The following is an 8,213-nucleotide window of genomic DNA, read 5'->3' as shown; positions in this document are numbered from 1 at the left end:
AATGGTAGCCATAGAAATAGAAACAAGGGAAGGGATTAGACCAATTCAATATAAATACCTACAATCAACCTCCCCAAGTTTATCATGTTGGTCATTACCCTATGGTTAAATAAGCAAACAGAACACAACAAATCAAAAAAGAAAGAATAAGAAGTGGAATAATAAAAAAAAAGAACAAGTGAGACATAATTTTGATATAGAAATGTATTAAAAAATAAGGAAATTAAAAGACTAAAGAGAAAGGATGGATATCATTGCTCCTTATCCAATTACAGACCACCGCCTAGGTTCTATGCATTGATTTTTAGATAGCAACTTTTGAGTTTCTAGTTCATGCAAACATACTATGACTTATCATGACCTTAGGTTCCTTCCAAAATTCTACCCTTGAGTTGAAAAATCAATTATGTGAATTTTATCTGCATAAGTATTCTTTTCCATATCAAACATAATGCAATCCTCTATTATAAACAGGGGATCTCCAATTGAAAACATTGACATCATTTATATAGAATGAGAAGAATAGGGGTTAACAAATGTAGCAATATAACATAGGCATGACAAATGTGAGAATGTCTTCCGCTTTGTCTCCCACTCGAACTGCATGCGTTTCATTTCAAAATGATCCAACGTCTATTAACCTGGTTGGAGTTGCAAGTTTCGTTTCTACCTTTATTCCTAGTGATCCCTTTGTTCAATAGGGTTCATTGGGGACTGCCATTGCCGCCACTACCCATGCCGTTGCTGCCTGATTAGTGTTACCTTTCTCTACAACTCCTCCTCATGCACGTACCCCTCATCCACTGGTTGTGGGTGGGTCTGGTGTTGTTGATGATGGTGGTCGGGTCAGGTATTGTTGATGATGGTAGTCAAGTCTGGACCTCTGTGGGTGTTGGGGTCCCCCCTCCTATACCTTCTTCTACTTCTAGTGAGTGAAGTTCTTCTCATGTGGCCAAATCAACTGCTCATCCTCCTAAGGGGAAATTTCATCCTTTTCCTTGTGCCAAGGCCTCTCCTGTGGTGGTTTGTGGCCAAGATGTGGTAGAAAATATTGTTTTCTACTAATGTTGTGGCTTGATGTGCAAATTTGTTGGGTTCAAACCTTCTCTCCTTGATCTCCCCATCGTTGGCTAAGTGATTCTTGGAAGCCTTTGGTTGCTAGTAGCATTGAGCTTTACCCTTGTGCTAAAGATTTTTTTATTGCTTCCTTTACTTCTTCTGATGATTGTGACTTGGTGCTAGGAAAGTTATAGGCTTGGGGAGTGAACTCTCTCACGGTCAAAACCTAGACAACTTATTTTGACCTGCTTACCTAACCACTCAATGTGCGTCGAGTATGGGTTCGCCTTCTTGATATTCCCCTTCATTTTTGGGAGCATTCGTGTTACGAGGCCATTGGTAACTCTATCGATCGCTTCTTGAAGGTTGATGATTCCACATCCTCATGGGTTGTTCTACCTTTGCTCACATTTTAATCAACATCAAAATCTCTATGCCTTGCCTTGGAGATGTGGTTCTTATAGTTGGGGATAGGTCATGGACTCAATCATTGGATTATGAGGGTCTCCCCTTTCGCTATTGGAGATGCTTCTCAACAGGTCACTTAGCTTTGGATTGTTCTCTCACGCAATAAAGGTGTTGCTACTTGGTGGAAAGACACTATTGTTGATCATTTGAATGTCAAGGATTCTGATTCTAATGACTCCTCACATGCGGATGATGAATCCTCTTGAGATGAGGTTGTGCCTTTTATTGTTGTTGAGGCCTCTGTTATCCCTCTGGTTGCTACTAGTGTGGTCTACTTTGGCCTTGAGGCTTCTACTCATGTTGCTCTTATTTTGGAGCAATGGTCTAGTCCTGGTGAGTCTTCTCCAGATGTTGTTTCATAGCAACAATATGCTCTAGATGCAGACAAAAAATCTGAGGGGATCTCCCTGCTTGATCCTTCTTATGATATTCCTAATAATAGTATTGCCTAGATTGTTGTTTGTCGTAGGCATAAAGGTATATATTCCCCCTCCCCCCCCCCCCCCCGGCAAAAATTTAAAAAAAAATAAAAATCCTTCGTGTCAAGTTTTGGGTGTCTTTCCACACTCTTGAGTCAAGTCCTTATGGCTATTGTTGATCTAGCAGGGCTTTAATAGTGGTCTTCAGACTTGCTGTTTGTTGGGTGAAAATTTTGTAAACTAGGGAAGTTCACAAAATTGTGGTTTCAGCCATAGTGTGTAAGATTGAATGTCTTTTAATTGTAAGGGAAGGTTCCCCCTTTTCTTACTAATCTCTCTATTTGTAACTCAAATTTAAGTATGAATCCTATTCTAAACTTGGGGCAGTACACCATCCTATTCTCTCTTGAAAATAGATGGTATTCTCTCCTCTTTATTCAAGAAAGAATTTACAATGCAAAGTAGTAATGATTAATAAAACTTCAAAGTTAGAAAGAAATAACTTAGAGTATGTGAATGAAAATACAAATAAAGAAGAAAAGTTTCTGTGAAGGCTCAAAGTGTCACTAGACACTCCATTATGATCCCACTTCATGAATTCGTCGAATTTCAGCAAAATTGTCTTCATTTGTTCTTCATCAGGTCCCTTGGTGTGTCTTGTGATAACATTGACTCAAGTAATGGAATCTTTGAGGCTCATGTAGCATTTATTGTGCTTCTTCATAAGAGAATCCAAATCATCCAAATTGATTTGAATTTCTACCGACTTATCAATTGAAGATAATGAGAAAAATTCTTTGTCCACCTCTTCCCCAATGTGCAAACTGAACTCCTTGACAATAACATCTTCATAAAGAGGATTTTGATTTCTGTCAAGGAATGTGCAAGGAAATGTTGATATCTTTTGAATGATGTCCTTTCCTTTGTCATTACATTCCCTTTGAGCTTCTCCCATATCTTTGACAAGCATTTCCAAGGTATTCATCTGATATTCCAATACCTCCCTTTGTCTAATATACATATTCCTTGAAGGGAGTACTCCATTATCAACCATAACATCCAATTGAAAATATTCTAAAGACAACCACGAGTCAAAGTTCTTCCCATATGTCTCTAATTCATTTAAGAATAGATCTAAAGTTTTATCTATCTTAGACTTTACATCTACTAGATTCTTGATTAGAGTAACTGCAAAACATAAGAGATGTGTACCTTGGCTCAATATCCTATACATCCATTCACCAACTGTGAATTTGAATTTTGGAGCCTTTGGAATTGTTAGGTCTTGTCTATTCTTATTTCTTAGCTTAGAAGTTTTCCCAACTAGACTTGCAGCGTCATCCTCATATCTAGTTTGAAAATGTTTTAATTGAATCCCTTTTTGAGTTAGCCAGACATTGGTATTGGCAAGAACGCTTTTAAATCTTGTCCTTATTGAAGTATTTTCCTTTTGGGACCATTAGATAAGAGGTAAAGGTGAACCGACAACCTTATTCTTCTCATATGTAGGATCTAAGATAACTCCATCATCTTCAAGATCCTTAAGGATATTGGCAAGGTTCAAGTTGTCAATTTTCTCCAAAGTAAGGTGACATGAATCAAGCCTTCTTATATCCTCTTCTATTCTGCAATCAATCCAAATGTCCTCTACCCGGTGAACATGAGTGTAACTTTTCTCAAGTTTGTTCGTCATACCCTTATAATCAAAGTGTCTCTTGGCCTTGAATAATCTCATTGTCACTCTTCTCATTTATTCATCCATGGCTCGAGCCTTGTAGACATAATTGATTGAATATCTCCCAATTGTGAGAGAGAACTTGAAACCAATCTTGTGCAAACTAGATTGGTGTTCATGCACTGCTACCATCTAACGAGCTAACTCCATGAGTACAATTTTGTCTGATGGGTATCTAGGAAGCATGGAGGTCTCACCATCAAAACATCCTATTCTAAGATAAGTGAAGGTGGGGAATTGTAGGAAAATGCACCCATAGTGATTTACCACATTCCAGGATTCATCTAATACTCTCTTCTTTTGAAGATCTTTATCCAACATACACATATATTGAGCAAAGAAAACATCATTGACTCTCCTAAAATGTTGCAAATTGTTCTTAAGAGTCAACTATGTGAAATATTGATATACATGTACTTGACTCTTGTCTCGCATGGTTGACAACCCTATAAAATGCCTCATCGAGGCAGCTACATATACTAGGCATGAAGCCATATAGAACTTCAAAGTGGTAGGAACTTTAGTTAGTTGCTCACACAAAACATCAGCTATATGTTTACCCCAATAGATCTTCTTATTTTGTTGGATAATGTGAATGTATTGATACATCCACTTATGGTAGGTATCTGAAATAGGAAATCCTTTTACTCTACTGAGGAGAGTAATCAAGTCATTTACCTCTTCAATGAAGTCACTTCAACGAATCGTCTCAAGCCATCTTGCAATAGTGGGCCTTGGAGTCTTCAACCACTTCTCATTGATGTTCCTTTTTCATTTATCTAAATTGTTGTCATAGTATGTCAATGTTGATTGCATGTCAACATTGGCATATTGATCTATATGCAGACTCTTGAAAATAGTGTCTGTAGTCACATAAATCTGTCCATTTTAATTAAATGAATATTTGCTATTTATTTGATTAAAAATCCACTAGCCATCAGTTAATTAAATTAATATTTAATTAATTCATCTTCAAACATTCTCCTATTAATTAAATAAATTATTCATTTATTTTAATTAATTCATTAAACCAAATTCACAATCAATTAAATGAATAAATCCTATTTATTCAATTTAATCCCCTTTCCTCTTTTAAATAAATTAAATAAAAATATTTATTTAAATCGTTAAAATCTCCCCACTTGCATTCTCCTAAAAATGCAACTTGCACCTATTTGTTGAAATAAATGAATTTTATTTTAATAAAAATCTTATTTTCCCTCACCAACCAAACCCACTTGCAATCCTAAACCCCTTCTAGATTCTTCTAACCCCTTCCTAATTAGCCTAATCCATCCCCTAAATATTGTCACATTCCTAAGCAACTTGGAGTCACTTCTCAAAGACTCCAAAGTCTTTGAAAAGCATTTAATGCTTTATGTGTCCAACAAGCTAACCTCTAAAGTCTTCCAAACTAGTAATGGCTCTTACATGACCATTAATGGCTCTTACATGACCATTTATGGTTAAATCCACTTGCACCCATGGTTAGGGACTTTGACCCCTAACTCAACCCTCATGTAACACATGTGTCTCCTCAAGCATTTATTGCTTTGACCATGGTTATCCTCACTAACTCTTGCACAAGAGTTTATCCATTGGATAAAAGCATTATTCTTTGAATAATGAATTTATTCATTCAACTCAACCTTAACCTCACCTCCCAAGTTAACCCTCAAGTCATGTCAAGCATTTAATGCTTATTCCCTCTCCTCTCAATCCATCTCATGTTGACACTTGTCATCCTGGGATTGGGTTGAAAGCCCTCACATGGATTGAATATCATTCAATCCTGACCCTTGTTGAAATTACTCAATCTCAACCATCCATTGCTCCATTTTTCCTATAAATAGAGCTCACATTCCTCATTTTCAAAACCTCAAGCATCCTCAAGTATCCTCAAGCATTCTCAAGCATTTAGCATTCTTAGCCTTAATCCTAAAAACTTGCAAGCACTTACATTATTAGCCATTTTTAGAGAGCATTTAGCATAAACAAATCATATTCACTCTTTTGGTCGAAAATCAACACTAGCTAATTAGATAATCTCTTATTTTTAGCTTGTTGTTCACATTTGCATAGCATTTAGTTAACCATCTTTCATCTTGAACCTCCATAAGGCATCCTTAGTGCAAAAAGCTACTGAGAGCTACACTAATTTGGAACTTGGAGAGGAGAGGAACAAGGGAGGAGGAGCTACAAGCATGGTGGAAGGCATTTGGAGATGTCTTCTTGAATTTATTTTCATAGTTAAATGCTTCATTATGTTTTTAGTGTCTCTCTTGGTATGTCTACTTAGATTAGTCTTTGGTTGATAAACACTAACATTTCTCTTTGTTTCTTGTGCTTCTTATGTGTTATACGACCACGGGTTGTTGTCTAGCATACCCCATTTTGCAGAGCATCATTTAGTTAACCTGACATGGGCCATCGATTGATTCCCTGGTGAGAGAGTTATGGAGAGCAGGTGCAGAGGTTGATTACTGGCGGGGCTTGTATGAGCAGGATGTGCCATCTAGTCGGCGGGAACTGAGTTATTCACAAATGCGTCAGGAGAGATCAGAGTGGTCTCACAGGATGTAGAGAAGTGGTGGTGTGATGGGTCCTCCACGGTGAGGTAGTGCAGGTGGTGCATGGGGTAGTGGGAGAGTAGATGGTGATGGGGGTGCAACATCTGAGAGAGCATTTATGTATGCTATCATATTATCGTTTTGGACTGTGTCTTGGATGGCTCTTGGTAGCCGATATGTTTGGACTTCATTGTACTTTGATCTATGTATGTTTTTGCGACGATATGATATATGAGGAGATCCCATATTTTGTGATGATATGCATGTTGATGATATGTATGGTTTTATGCAGGATGATGATCTATGATGTATGCTTAGATGGATATTTGTACTTGCTATATGTATGCATTTTATGAGATGATGTATTTATATGATGCATATATGCATGCTTTATGAATGGGATGCTAACATGTGGATGCAGGTTGATATACATGATTTATTGGTGTAATGCCTTATGTATGTAATGTCATGATGATGATCTATGCATGATGCTAATGATGTTAATGATGGTACTGTGTATTTTATGTTGATTAGATAACGAGATGATGATATGTAGTGATGATTGGTGCCCTGTATGATTGATTTATGTAAATGCCTCTAGATGGTTAAAATGAATGCAATATGGATAAACAAATGTAAAGTACAAATGTTTATACGATGATATCTAAATGAATGGATATGTAAAATGTATAAACCAATATTGAGACAAATGGTTTTGTTATGATTTTAAATGTTGATAAAATATGACTAAGCGAAATGATAATGTGATGATAATGCAACTTATGAGTAAATAACTTCACCTTAATGCAATAAAAAGGATAATGAATGCTTTCTAATGAATCCTAAGTGAATTTTGTTGTAAAATGCAATGAATGAGTATAAGAATATACTATATGGATAAATGAATGCACTTAACTAATGGATAGATAAATAAATGTATGCAACTATGGAAATCTAAACAAATGTATGATAAATAAGTTTAAATGATGATAAATGATGAGTTGTGAATAATACTAAATGAATGCATAGTAATGGCTAATAATGGCGGTAAATGCAAAGGATGACAAATTTATCATACAAATGAATCTAAATGTTGTGATTGTGCAACGATGGAATGATAATGAACTTTAGGTGTGTAAATGCAACTAAATGATATTAAATGCACTTGAATGAATATCGAAGAATGAGGTTAATAAAACCTATATGCAAGTACATAATAATGAACTAGGTGTATTTAAATGCAACTAAATGTAATGAAATGATGATGTGCTCATGATAGATGAATGCAAGGTAGTTTAGACTTTGCATGATGTACTGATGATGTATCAGAGAACTCTGTCGTGATTGTATCCAAGACCAATTCATTTTTCAAATAACTTCTCATATTAATCTTGTTCACACTTGCATACAAAACCATGCATATGAATAATGAATGATTAAATGGATGGGTGACATACAACGGAATGCAATATAAACAGATGAGATGGAATGACGATCCATAGTGCTTTATTTTCATCATTGAGCATGATAGTATCAATCTTGGACGAGGCAGTAGGAACCAAGGGTGGAGCATTGTACCTGCAAACAAACATCATAAATAAAGAATAAAGAATATGGATCCTCCATAATGGTTCATGCTCATATGGTCAAGGTATACATTGTATTCAACAAGCTGTAGTGATCCATGACTATATTTTTCATAAGATCACGTAGCTTAGTGAACTTCCCAAGTAGACACCATTAGTACATGCCCCTAAACTTCATTGGAATAATTCGCAGAAGATACACAAACAAAAACAATACTTAGGAGCCATCCCGACTACTCTAATCACTTGTGGATATCCTGGAGTAGCGTAGGAACCTGATATAAATGAATAAATAACCTACAAATCAATCAAGTATTTGATAGCTTTAAACAAAATTTTCTTTTCAAAGAAAATGTGATCTTGTCTTTGTTTTGGT

The sequence above is a fragment of the Cryptomeria japonica genome, chromosome 4 (assembly GCF_030272615.1).
Source record: "Cryptomeria japonica chromosome 4, Sugi_1.0, whole genome shotgun sequence".
In the NCBI taxonomy this organism is placed as follows: Eukaryota; Viridiplantae; Streptophyta; class Pinopsida; order Cupressales; family Cupressaceae; genus Cryptomeria; species Cryptomeria japonica.
The sequence above is the reverse complement of the archived record's forward strand: the minus strand, read 5'-3'. Positions refer to the sequence as shown.